Source organism: Oryctolagus cuniculus, chromosome 3 (genome assembly GCF_964237555.1).
Source record: "Oryctolagus cuniculus chromosome 3, mOryCun1.1, whole genome shotgun sequence".
Taxonomy (NCBI): Eukaryota; Metazoa; Chordata; class Mammalia; order Lagomorpha; family Leporidae; genus Oryctolagus; species Oryctolagus cuniculus.
Genome location: NC_091434.1, coordinates 126,137,485 through 126,151,948, shown reverse-complemented (window position 1 = coordinate 126,151,948; position 14,464 = coordinate 126,137,485). Strand labels below are relative to the sequence as shown.

The following is a 14,464-nucleotide window of genomic DNA, read 5'->3' as shown; positions in this document are numbered from 1 at the left end:
GAGTGGCATGGCTGGATAATGTGGTAGGTCTACAGTCAGACTTCTGAGGTATCTCCCTACTGTCTTCCACAGTGGCTGCACCAGGTTACATTCCCACCAACAGCAGATTAGGCTGCCTGTTCCCCCACACCCTCAGCAGCACTTGTTTTCTTTTATTTCTGTATGAAAGCCATGCTAAAGCGGGTGAGGTGAAACCTCATTGTGCTTTGCATTTGCATTTTCCTGATGGCTAGTGATTGTGAGCATTTTTTCAAGTGTCTTAGCCATTTGAAATTCCTCTCTTGAAAAAAGCCCGTTCAAGTCCTTCGTCCATTTCTTAACTGGATTGTTTATTTTGTTGTTGATGGCTGTCTTCAGTTATGTATAATTTCTGGATATTAACGCTTTATTAGTTGTGTAGTTTGCAAATACTTTCTCCTACTCTTTGCTGAGTGCTTATTTTATAGTACAGAAGCTTTTCAGCTTGAAGTTATCCCATTTGTCAATTTAACTTTTGATAGCCTGTGCTTCTGAGGTCTTTTCCAAGAAGTCTTAGCCTATGCCATGTCTTGCAGAGTTTCCCCCAATGTTCTCTAGTACTTTGATGGCATCAGGTTGTAGATTTAGGTCTTTGATCTATTTTTTTGTTTTTCATATTTTTAAACTTTTATTTAATAAATATAAATTTCCAAAGTACAAGTTTTGGATTATAGTGGCTTTTCCCCCCCATAACCTCCCTCCCACCAGCAATCATCCCATCTCCCACTCTTTCTCCCCATCCCATTTACATCAAGATTCATTTTCAACTATATATACAGAAGATCAACTTAGTATATACTAAATAAAGATTTCAACAGTTTCCACCCACACAGAAACACAAAGTGTAAAGTACTGTTTGAGTACTAGTTATAGCATTAATTCACATTGAACAACACATTGAGGACAGAGATCCTACATGGGGAGTAAGTGCACAGTGACTCCTGTTGTTGACCTAACAATTGACATTCTTATTGACTCTTATTTATGATGTCAGTAATCACCCAAGGCTCTTGTCATGAGTTGCCAAGGATATAAAATCCTCTTGAGTACACCAACTTCGATCTTATTTAGACAAGGCCATATTCACAGTGGACGTTCTCGCCTCCCTTCAGAGAAAGGTACCTCCTTCTTTGATGGCCCATTCTTTCCACTGGGATCTCACTCACAGAGATCTTTCATTCATTTAGGTTTGTGTTGTTTTTTTTTTTTTTGCCAGAGTGTCTTGGCTTTCCATGCCTGAAATACTCTCATGGGCTTTTTAAGGCTAAATTATTTTATGTTCTATTGTAACTAGATACCAAATTTTATTTGTTCACTTACTATTGTTAGATATTAAATTTCTTTCTATCTTGAGGCTATTGTAAATAATTCTAATGTGATGTACATTGATGTACAGGTATTTGGGTCTTTGTTACTAATTCTTTTGGTATTTGCTGAGAAATGTAACTAGCAGAATGTGTTAGAAATCTACATTCAACTTTGACTGCTAAACTATTTTCCACAGCAGTTACACTCATTTTTAGTCCTCCAGAAAAGGAGACATTGCTTCCACATCTTCACTTGTAGTTGTTATTTTGCATTTTTATAGCAGTGATTCTGATTCTTTTTTTTTTTTTTTTTTTTTGGACAGGCAGAGTGGACCGTGAGAGAGAGAGACAGGGAGAAAGGTCTTCCTTTGCCATTGGTTCACCCTCCAATGACTGCTGCGGCCGGTGCACTGTGGCCAGCGCACTGCACTGATCCAAAGCCAGGAGCCGGGTGCTTCTCCTGGTCTCCCATGGGGTGCGGGGCCCAAGGACTTGGGCCATCCTCCACTGCCCTCCTGGGCCACAGCAGAGAGCTGGCCTGGAAGAGGGGCAACCGGGACAGAATCCGGCGCCCTGACGGGGACTAGAACCGGTTGTGCTGGAGATGCAGGCGGAGGATTAGCTTATGAGCCACAGCGCCGGCTTATAGCAGTGATTCTAATATGTTTGAACTAGTATCTCAATGTGGTTTCTAATTACACTTCACTAATGACTTAAGGTTACTATCTTTTCACTTGTTGATTGGCCATGTATATATTTTGTTTGGAGTAATGTCTACTCAAGAATTTTGTTCATTTAAAATTATATTTTGTTATTGTTATTCATTTATTGTTTGGGTTCTTTATACATTCTGGATACTATCCTTCATTACATATATATTTTATAAATATTTTCTTGCATTTGAAGGTTTGCCCTTTTACTTTTTTAATAGCTTCCTTTGATGAAACACATTTTTAATGGGCTTCATTTGTCTATTTTTCATATTATTTCCTGTGCTTTGTGGGGCATATCAATGAAAGCATTGCTAAATCCCATCAAATAAAATTATTTATCAAATATATTCTTCTATGGGTTTAATATTTTCATTCTTTCTGTTATGCCTTTGATTAGCTTTCAGTTAATTTTTGTGTAAGGTAGAAGGTAATGGTTGATTTTAAATCTTTTGTCATGGATGTCCCGTTTCTGCAGGACTATTTGTTAGAATCATTGCCTTTTTCTTTTTGATTTGCTGAGACACACTTATTCAAACTCATTTGACAACATAAGTGAAAGTTTGTTTCTGGACTCTTTTTTCTATTTATTTGGTCAATATTTCTGGCTTTCCCATTCCCTTTTCATTACTGTAGCCTTGAAATAAGTTTGTAAATTAAGCCTTTCTCCTTTATTCTTTTTTTTATGACTGTTTTTTCAATTGGGTATCACTTGAGACTCCAAATACGTATTAAGATAAGGTTTTCTATTTATGCTAAAGTGCCAGCTGAGTTTTATGGAGATTCTAATGACCTTTAGATAGCTTTGAGAAATATTATCTTGATAGTATTATGCCTTACAATCCATGAACATGGGATGATTGGTTATTTAGTTCTACCTTTGGTAATTTTTTTCAGCAAAGCTGTGAAATTTTATGTGTACAAGTCTCTTGCTTCATTTGTTAATTTTTCCTATTTTATTACTTTTTATTCTATTTCAAATGCTTGGTTTTTCTCCTGTTTAGATAGAACATTGTGATGTAAAACACAACTGAGTTTTGAGTGCTCATTTTATATCTTGCAACTTTATTGAATTCATTTATTAACTTGCAATTATTTCTCTCTGATTAACATGAGATTAAACAAAACATAATAAAGTTATAAGGGTCTACTTTAGCTCTGTCCCTCTGTTTAAAATTACATCTTAATACATTTATTCCCAATAGCATTGCTTTATAATGATTTTTTTTACATTTGTGTTTTAAATTATATAGAAAATTAGAGTGGATTTAAAAATAAAATTACAGTAATATGCGTTTATATGTCTGCCTTTTGTATTTATTTTACTGTGGAATTGTATATCTTCATATAACTTAAATTACTATGTAGGATCCTTTTATTTCAATTTGAAAGATTTTCTTTAGCATTTCTTACAGGTTAATTCTATCAGTATTGAAGTCCCTCAGCTTTTAATTCCTGCAGATGTCTTAATTTATTCCTCATTTAAAAACATTAATTTATTCATTTACGTACTTACATAAGTGGCAGGATGACATATATTTACATGAGAATTGTGCTGTACTTGTTATCAAGCATTCGCTGTGACCTTGAGAATCTAATGTGTTAATAAATTCGTTAGATTTTTTAAATTGTTACATTAAAAAGACACAGTGACACATACACACACACACAAAATCACAAACACATACACTCAGAGAGAGAGAGAGAGAGAGATGAGAGACGAGAGAAAGGTATCTTCAATCTGCTGATTCACTTATTGAATGCACAATAGTCAGGGCGGGCCAAGCCAAAATCAAGATATTGGAACTCACCCAGGTCTCCTATGTGGGTGGCAGGGATTCTCCCTTGTGGGTGACAGGTACTTGAACCATCATGTGATACCTTCCCAGGCACATTAACAGAAAGTTAGATCTGAAGTAGAGTAGTGGGGATTCAAACCAGGTCACTCTGATATGCTGTATGGGCATCTCAAGTGGTGGCCTAACCCGCTATGCCACAGTTCCCTTCTCTCTTCTTCATTTTTAAAGGATATTTTGCCTTGATAAAGAGACTCAGTTAAAATATATTTTTTAATTTTTTCCACTTTAATTACACAATATAATCCAACTATCTTCTGATCTCCAAGGTTGTTGATGAGGAATCTGCTGATAATTTGACAATCCCTTTTATGCATGAGTTGCTTTTGTCTTGCTGCTTTCATTATTTTCTCTTTTCCTTCACCTTTTGATATCATTGATTGTGACAGATTTCACTGTTGACATTTTTAAATTTAACCTAGTTGGAGTTTATTGGGTTTCTTTGACTTTTAAATTCACATTTTTCTTCAATTTGGGACATCTTCAATGACTATTTCCCCAAATAATATTTCTATCTCTTTCTGGAAGTCTCGAAATATGTATGTGGTCTTTTTCTCTATGGTGTCCTATGAGTCCAGTTCATGTTTCTCTAGTCATTTTTCTTTCTGTTTCTAATGATCTATTTTAATTTTTCTTTCTTCAGATTCATGAATTCTTTTTCTGTCTGTTTAAGTCCTCTAATGAATCTGTAAAATCCTCTAATGGATATTTTATTGTTCTGATACTGTCCTTTTCATTTCCAGAATTTCTTTTTGTTTCTTTTTATTATTTTTATCTCTTTGTTGCATTTTCATTTTGTTCATATATTGTTTCCCTGACATTCTTCAGTTCTTTTTTTTTTTTTTTTTTTTTTTTTGACAGAGTTAGACAGTGAGAGAGACGGAGAGAAAGGTCTTCCTTCCATTGGTTCACTCCCCAAATGACCACTAAGGTCAGAGCTATGCTGATCCAAAGCGAAGAGCCAGGTGCTTCTCCTGGTCTTCCATGTGGGTGCAGGGCCCAAGCACTTGGGCCATCCTCCACTGCTCTCCTGGGCCACAGCAGAGAGCTGGACTGGAAGAGGAGCAACCGGGACTAGAACCCAGTGCCCATATGGGATGGGGGCGCTGCAGGTGGAGGATTAACCAAGTGAGCCACGGTGCCGGCCCCCTTCAGTTCTTTTCCATGTTTTCCCTTAACTCTTTAGGAATGTCTAAGGCAAATAATGTAAAATCTCTGTTTATCAGCACAGATTTCTAAGCCTTTTTAGGGATAATTTCTGTCTACTTCTTTGTTGCTTTTTATTAGCCATGTTTTCTCATTGATTTATGAATTCTTTGGGCACTTAACTGTTATAATGTGGTAACTCTGGAAATAAAACTCCCCCATATCACAGTTTTATCTGTCTATCTATTTATCTATCTTCTATCTATGTAATCTATCTACATCTCTATCTATATTTGTATGTTTTAGTTGAAGATTGTAACAGTCTTTTTCTTTTGAGATTTTTCCAAACTTCTTTTTGTAAAGTCTATTACTGATTGAAAAACTTAAAGCTTTTAAGTTTATTCCTTTAGCTCAAGTTCAGGTTATGTTTGCACAGAGATTTTCTTGAATGCCAGGAGTTGACAAAGCAGAAAACAAAAAAGAGCAAACATTACCTGTAGAATGGCTCTGTGCTTGAGCACTACTTTCCCTCTCAGCCAGGCTTCATCTGAGGCCAGGGATCAGCTCTAAGTGAGAGCTTAGGGTCTTGTCAGTACTCGTCTGAGCATGTGTGCCCGAATCTTTCCACGTCTTTCTATATGCCCTTATTTATGTGGCTGCTTCCAATGTCCTACTTTCTCAAAGTCTCGCCTCAGCTTCGCCTTTAGCTGTTAGATGCTCTATTTAAGGTTTCCTCCTGGAATCCCTTCCTTGGCACCTGTAGTTGGCTTTAGCTTATGTGAATAGCATCTCCCTTGATTTCTTGTCTGCTTTGTGAGCAATGCACAATAGAGATAATCGCTTTGTTTCTGTTCTTTAGGCATTCCTCTGGGTTGAACAGTCTTTCACAATGATGTGCAATTAAGCTCTACTCTGTTCTTGCCAGTTCAAAGAGAGAAGGAAGGGTCAGATATTGTGTCTGCATTGGGTATGGCACAGGGCAAGGGTGAGTAAAAATGCTTCAAATATTTGCAACCGTTTTGAAAACTTTTTCTTGATGGAATATTTGCTTGTCTGGGGTAACTATTTGTCAGACATTTACAAAGTTGGTATGGATAGTTTGTTGTTTTTTGGTTTTTAGTTTTTCTCTCTTAGAAATGTTAGAGTCCACAAAATCTATCATTTTGCTGACATCATTCTCCTATTGCATTTGTTTTTAACATGCATCTTTTGATTAGTGGATGCTAACATGTTGGCATTATTTTTAATCGCCAGCAAAACTGCAGATTCTGTAACTTTTCACTGTAGGATATTTTCCATTTTGTATTTTGAAAAGTTGAACTTGCCACTTTATATTTTGAGATTTTAAACTTGGATGAGTTTTGTTTACAGATAAAAATATTAGCAGTTCTTATATCTTCTTATATTTTAAACAATTTTCATGAATAAGGATACTTTTTAATCTAAAATTTATAAGAAAGCAGTGATTAATACCAGATTATAATGTGGGACACATTTATTATCTTGAGAGTCTCATATTTTTAGACAATATTTTAAGACTACAATATATGAATTTTCAAGTTTTTTTTCATCCTAGAGAATATTAAATTTTGTTTTTGTGCCTCTATTCTTATTTCTTCCATTCTTCTACTGAAAAAAAAAAGCATAAAAAATGTATTTGTAAGGCGTGGGAGTCTATTTGCATGTTTATTGTTTTCTTCTCTGTACTCATTACAAATGCATGGATAGTTTCTATGCAGGCATCATGGATCTTTGCCAGGGCTGGTAACTCATACTGCTCGGCAACATGGTTAGGGGCAACATTTGCTGCCCAACCTACTGACCTCTTGATTTTATCACTTTGGCAGATATCCTGACCTGATCTGATCAGCTAGAAGGTTTTGGAACTGCAACCCCAAACATTTCATGCATTCAAATATTGCTCACCCAGCTACATATTGAATTTTCATACAGTTCATTTTTCCTACAGGATGGATAAAGAGGATGTGTTGAAAAATCAAAGAAATTTGAAACTATTTACAGTTTCAAACTTTTCTTGGATCTGTTACCGGAGAACTGTAAGGGTCCTTGTCTTCACGCAAGAAAGAACTCAGGCCTGAGACAGAGAGCAGTGGAAAGCAAATATCAAGGTTTATTAGGGCAGGGACATCTGTAAGAACGGATGGGCACCTCTCCAGACAGGACCTGAGAGAGAGTGCCCAGTCACTCAGACTGGGGGAGAGTGAGGTTACATGGTTGAGTGGAGAGAGTACACCTGGGCAGGCCAGGTGGGTGTCTCAGCAGTGAGGCAGAGGGCTGAGCGCGCAGTCTGGTTGAGGCTGGGGTTTTTAAGGGGATGGGCCTTGCCTTCCCACATCTTCTTCTCCTGGAACAAAGGACTTTTTGGATGTAAATACTAAAAATTCCTATCTGAGTTTTCCCCCTGAAATTATCAGACAGGAGGAAGCCTGGCTGGTGTTGCCCTGGTTAGAGGAAGGATGGGCAAGACCCCCTGGAAGATTGGCAGAATGTTTGAAGTGCAGATACTGGGCTGCACCTGGAAGGTTATAAGGCAGAAGGGGCAGGACCCCCACCTGGCAGGTTATCAGGCAGAAAGGGCAGGGCAGGATATTTCAAGATACTGGGATGCCCCTGGAAGGTTATCGGGATGATTTTGAGATGCATACGCTGGACCTAAATGTCTCCGTAGGCCTTTGTCACACACACATAAGCTCGTATCTGACTTCCTACCTAACAGATCCAAGAACTTGGGAAAGAAAGAATACCAAAGACTTGCAATGCTCTAACTATGTACATGCTGGCTGTATCCCCCACCTATGCACACCAAAGAATTTAGAGCATGACCACACTTGAGCAGAGTAGGCAGGAAATATTTAATCCATGCCTGATTAGAAATAACTGTTCTCAAAGTGAGTTTCCTGTGTTTATATTGATCGCATAAGCATCTGCTGACTTACTGTTATGTTCTGTGTGTCAGTAACTACTTTTCCTTTCCTCCAGCAGCTTGCCTTTCACCAGCACCACCAACAAATTCTCAATAACTAGATGTTAAACAGGTCCACAAAAGGTCTCTCATATCACCCACTGACCAAACTATAACATACTAGAATCACAGTAGATGTTTCACAAATATTAATTTTGCATTTAAATGTGGACAGATCTGACCTACTAGGCAACTCTTATCATAGACTTAAAATAACATTATATTAAAAAATACATTCACATTCTCCACTCACCTGTATTTTACTTTTATCCTGTATATTAGCAAGACAGTAACAAGGCCGTTTCAGGGGGTACACTGTTATCTTGGGTCTTCAGGGAGTAACAAATCATAACCACAAGGTAAGTGCTTTACAAACAGGAACTAGTAAATCATAACTTGAAGGCAAGTTCAGGAGGCACACAACTATGTCATCTTAGGTTTGCAACTAGGCTTTTATGGCAGGTGGGGGAAGGGTCTCTAAACTCAGCATTGGCTTGTTTAGACCCAGCTGGCCCTTTGAGAGTAAGCGGGAGGGAGTCTGTAGCATTCCTTCAAACTGTCTCCTTAATGGTGAGTGGGAGGGCGTTTGTAACATTTTCACAAAGACTGTGCAGTAGATGCTACCGAATTAAATTTTTAAGAAGAAGAGACACACAGAGAGAGACAGAGACAAGCAATCTCGTATTTGTGGACTCACTGCACGAATGCACACAGTGATTGGAACTGGCCCTGGGGTAAAACCAGGAAGGGGCAACTCAATCCAGGTTTCACACTTGACTGTCAAGAATCCAGTCACTTTTGTTCTCACCGGGGCATCACAGAGCAGGAAGCTGGAATCATTTACAGAGCTGAGAGTCAAACATAGGTACTCCAATGTGAGACATGAAATGTTCTGCTAGGCCAAATGTCTACTTGGATACCAATGCTTTTAATTATCATATGATTAACATCGCTGGCCCAAGATTTGGAACAAATAGACCTCAAATTATACTTTCTAACTTGATAGCTAGTTTTTTGTTATTGTTATTGTTTATCTTCTTCTGTTTCACAAAGCAGTATACCTGCTTTTTAGATGTTGTTATGTCAATAACCTGAGTTGGAAAGTTTGCTCACAAAATATTGGAAGTAACTGTAGCTGCAATAATCAATGATTTGTGTAAAACTGCTCTTCTATGTCCCTGCCATTATTTGATGGCTTTTGAGTGACAAAGCTTCTTGCTATAGGCACAAAGAGAGGATAATAGGATGCATGCAAACAAATGAAAGTAAAATCCAATATTTGGATAAAAATTCTCAGCTTTTCATGACCAGAATGGTCATCGTTTCTGACAAAACATGAAAATAAGCTTTGTAATGAGATAAATGGCGGGTTGGACAAAATTGTGGTGCCTATGTTTACATGGCAGTAAATTTTACAATCTAGATTGGAAAGTGACAAATTTCTTCTAACAACATTTTTTCTGCAAATGAAAAAACTCCTGAAACAAAGGAAAAGCAGGATTTAAAAAGCCACAGTAAAATATTTAGCAGATATAGTCCATTGAACTCAATGAAATATTTATGTGCATTCTAGGCTTTGCTGTTTGACCCTTAATGCACATTTGTAGAGTATATTATTTTTAATGCTCTTACTTTCTCTATTACAATTTAAGACTTGCTCTGCAGGTCAAAATGGCAACATGGTATAGTTCAATTTTTCCCTTCATCATCACCTTAAAAGAAAATAAAATATAATTATTAGATCCCTCAACCCTTCTCTCAGAAATTTTCCAGTTTTTGTTTTAAAATTTTTTTATTTATTAATTTGAAAGGCAGAGTTACAGAGAGAGGGAGAGTGAAAGGCAGAGAAAGGGCTCTTCCATCTGCTGGTTTACTCCACAAATGGCCACATCAGCAAGAGCTGGGATGGTCTAAAGCCAGGAGCCAGAAGCTTTTTCCAAGTTTCCCACATGGGTACAGGGGCCCGAAGACTTGAGCCATCCTTCACTGCTTTCTCAGGAATATTGTCAGGGAGCTGGATCTGAACAGGAGCAGCCGGGTATCAAATCAGTGCCCAAATGGGATGCTGGCATTACAGGAAGCTGCTTGACCCTCTATGCCACAGGGCCAACCCCAGAGATTTTCTTTTTGTAAATAGAAAGGAAAAACAGTTATGCACCAGCGCTGCGGCTCAATAGGCTAATCTTCCACCTGTGGCGCAGGCACACCCAGTTCTAGTCCCAGTTGCTCCTCTTCCAGTCCAGCTTTTTGCTGTGGCCAGGGAAGGCAGTGGAGGATGGCCCAAGTGCTTGGGCCCTGCACCCCATGGGAGACCAGGAGAAGCACCTGGCTCCTGCCTTCGGATCGGCGTGGTGCACTGGCCGCAGCGGCCATTGGAGGGTGAACTAATGGCAAAGGAAGACCTTTCTCTCTGTCTCTCTCTCTCACTGTCCACTCTGCCTGTCAACAAAACAAAACAAACAAACAAACAAAAAACAAAAACAAAAAAACAGAGTTATGTTTTTGCAGAAGTGTGTACATGCAAGGCTGCTGCTGTGGCATAGTGAGTAAACCTGCCACCTGCAGCCCTGAGTCTGGCTGCCCCACTTGCTGTAGAGGTCCCTGCTAATGTACCTGGGAGGGCAGCAGAGGATGGTCCAAGTACTTTAGCCTCTGCACCCACGTGGGTAACCTGGAAAAAATTTCTGGCTTCTGGCTACAGACTGGCCTGACTCTGGCCATAATAGTCATTTGGGGAGTGAACCAATTGATGTAAGATCTCTATCTCTGCCTCTTCCTTTCCCTCTCGCTCTTAACTCTGCCTTTCGAATAAATAAATAAATAGATAAGTAAGTAAGCAAATAAATACATTTTTAAGGAAGTGTGCACATGCATATAGTTATCCGTGAAACCTAATGGAAGAATACTGAGCATGCATACAAAGAAAGGTACTTCGCAAAGTTAATTGGAAACTCATTTAGAAGATAAGTTTATTTTGGTGCAAATTAAAAAAAAAAACAGCCTTTTTCATAATATTAACTTCCGTGAACTTTGTAAAGATTCAAGAATGCTTAGATTTTAAAAATGTTTGACACCATAATAAGCTGATCATTTTACCTGAATTCTTTGGAGGATCATCACATATGAAATAGTTGTGATTTCTTAAATGTAATTGTATATTTGTTTGTTTACTGTTCAGATGATTTGTTATTCTTATATCCAATTACTAGAATTTTCAGTTATATAATGCCAGTGTAGCTTTTGCAACTGTTAAGAACATTTATTCATTTTGGATTAAATACAAACTTGATGAAATATGATAAATTATGTTAAAAACTCCCTATATCCATCTCCATAGTCATGTAATCTCACTCAATATGTTTACAATTGATCATTAATATTATCTCTACCTGAAAATAAGGTAGAATATGAAATGATACATTATATTTTATGTGTACTTTATCCTTTTCCATAAACTTTTGTATCCACCTAATTTGACTCCAAAAACCAGTGCATATGAACTAGAAAAAGTTCCCATTCGGTACCTCCAGGAACTTAGCCTAAGAAAGGGAGCCAGGTTCATGGCAGAGCTGATAAGATGCATTCTGTTATCAAGTTCAGTGCATGACAGTTAGCATATATAACCAAATATAACGGGGAAGAAAGGAAGAAAGAGAAAGAAAAATAGGAGGAAGAGTAATTGGATGATGAGGAAAGTGCTAACAATATAAGGGCTAAAAAAGATGAAGAGATGATGAAAATTAGTTGCAATTATAATGCATTACTGGTAGGAATGCAAGATATTAGTGTCCCTCCAGAAAAGGGATGGCAATTTGCTTTAACATTTGATATATAGTTACTATGTAACTGAAGCCCACTTTTGAATATCTGCCTATGGGAAATGATAACTTACATTCACAGAAAAAAAAAATAGAGGAAAATAAGTAGTTACTGTTCATAATAACTCTAAATTTAAATAGTGTATAATGATTGAATGGACAAACTCTTTTGTATCTATCCAATGGAATCCTGCTAAAGAATGAAAAAAAGAATTAACTGAGACATACAACAACCTCAGTGAAACCACAGCACTACACTGAGTGAAAGATTTCAATTTCAAAAAGTTATATATATATATATATATATATATATATATAATGTTTATATAGCGTGTTCAAAAAGATGAATCTTTAATGATGGAAAGCAAAATTAGTAGATTTCAGGAGTCTGAAAGGAATAGTAAAACTATTACAGTGTAAATGGAGAAGTTTTGGGAGATGACAGAATTGTTTTTTTTCTTGATTGTGATGATGACTACATTATTTTATGGATATGCTTAAATTCAAGACCAAAAATATATTTAGAAAGTTAGTTCATTGTAAGGTAATTTTAAAACTAAGGTAAGAAATATATTTTCAAAATATATTTCAATATATTTTCAAAAATAAAATCTGGGTCCACCATTGTGGTGTAGTGGGTAAAACTGCCACCTGAAACTCCGGCATCCAATTTTGGCAGCAGTTCAAGACCTAGTTGCTCCACTTCTGATCCATCTTCCTGCTAATGTACCTGGAAAAGCAGCAGAAGATGGCCCAGGTTCCTGGGCACCTGCACCTATGTGGGAGACCAAGAAGAAGCTCCGGGTTCCTGGTTTTAGCCTGGCCCATCCTTGGCAGTTATAGCCATTTGGGAAGTGAATCAATAGGTGGAAGATCTCAATCTCTCTCTCTCTCTCTCTCTCTCTCTCTCTCTCTCTTTGTGTGTGTGTGTGTGTATCTGTGACACTGCCTTTCAAATAAATAAATAAATCTTTAAAAATAAAATAAAGATAAAATTTATGTATAGGGGATATATATCAAGGTAAATTTAAATGATGCTTCATTGCCTGTTACCAGGGTCCATAGATTATATACACTAAAAATAAGCAAAAATTCAAGATTTGTGAGTCAAATTTGAAATATTTTTAAAGAAAGCAGATGAAAGAAGATAATAGAATCAAATGTTCCTAGAAGTGTTGTTTTCAACAATTTTCCCTGAAATGTAAATTCAAATGTGCATTTCTCAACTAGATGGCTGTCAAAAATAGGTGTTAAGTGTTCAAAATAATCCACATTTGGAGAAACTCTCTCCTTTGCTTTAAATATTTTATTTACTTACTTGAGAGACAGATATAGAGATATGGAAACCCTGTCCGGTGTTTTACTCCCCAAATGCTCTCAATGACTGGGGCTGGGTCAGGGTGAAGCTGGGAACCAGGGATGCAATTCAAGTCTCCAGTGACGGTAGCAGAAGCTCAATTACCTGAGTCATCCCCACCGCCTTCCAGGGTCTACATTACCAGGAAGATGGAGTCAGGAGCCAGAGCTGGAAATCAAACCCAAGCCATCTTAGCCAGTAATCTTAAAGCCACATTATTCTTTTACTTTGTGAAGAACCGGAGTTGACCAGTTGTAAGAGAATTTTATATTGCCTTTAATGCTGGGGGAGGGGGTGAGGGACAAGCTAGAAATACCGTTCTTGAAGATGGCTTCCATAATGCTGAGAAACTGTGGGCTGATCAAAGAGAATTAACCTCTGTTCTCATTTCTAGACTTCTGAAAATCACTGCTGGCACCACGGCTCACTTGACTAATCCTCCACCTGCAGCGCCGGTACCCGGGGCTGTAGCCTTGGTTGGGGCGCCGGATTTTGTCCCAGTTGCTCCTCTTCCAGTCCAGCTCTCTGCTGTGGCCCGGAAAGGCAGTGGAGGATGGCCCAGGTCCTTGGGCCCTGCACCCACATGGGATACCAGAAGGAGGCACTTGGCTCCTGGCTTTGGATCGGCACAGCGCGCCGGCTGTAGCAGCCATTTGGGGGTGAACCAATGGAAGGAAGACCTTTCTCTCTCTCTCTTTCTCACTGTCTAAGTCTGCCTGTCCAGGAAAAAAAAAAAAAAAAAGGAATTCTGAAAATCACAGCAAGTGCTTATAAATATTGAAGATAAGTTCTTGAATCCTTCGAGAGCTTCAATTCATAGCTCTATATTATTTCTGATTAACATGCTAATGAAAAGTGATCTCATTCAATAGTAATATGTTATTCAGAAAGGAAGATAGTAATACTGTGTAGATAAAATCAGATTTCATTTAAACAGTTTCTTTCCCATTTTATCATTTAGAGGTAATACATTTAGATAGAAACTATAATTTTTGACTTTTATATTATAGAACACACAAATAATTGAGTTTAAGAAGATCTGTATCATAGTATTGGGGATTCAATAAGGTACTTACTTGATGAACAGTTTTACTGATAAGTGATAAAGAAAAGACTCACTTCCCATTAAAGAACACTGTAGATTTAATAATTTTATTTAGCTATAATCTACATATGATACAAAACACTATTTGAAGTGTAAAATTCAATGGGCTTCTGAATAATGTAGACTCATGCATCCACTAGTATAATTTTAGTATATTTCTATTA

At 37.5% G+C, this 14,464-nt stretch overlaps 1 long non-coding RNA gene across 2 annotated transcripts in view; it reads left to right on the top strand.

The window, feature by feature from the left end:
• The first annotated feature begins 1,080 nt into the window (after positions 1 to 1,080).
• LOC127491636 (uncharacterized) overlaps positions 1,081 to 14,464 on the top strand; it is a 30,954-nt gene continuing 17,570 nt past the window's right edge. For both annotated transcript variants that reach the window (XR_011387628.1, XR_007920464.2), the window contains exon 1: positions 1,081 to 1,136. This is a non-coding gene — a long non-coding RNA (uncharacterized lncRNA). The remainder of the gene's footprint in view (positions 1,137 to 14,464) is intronic.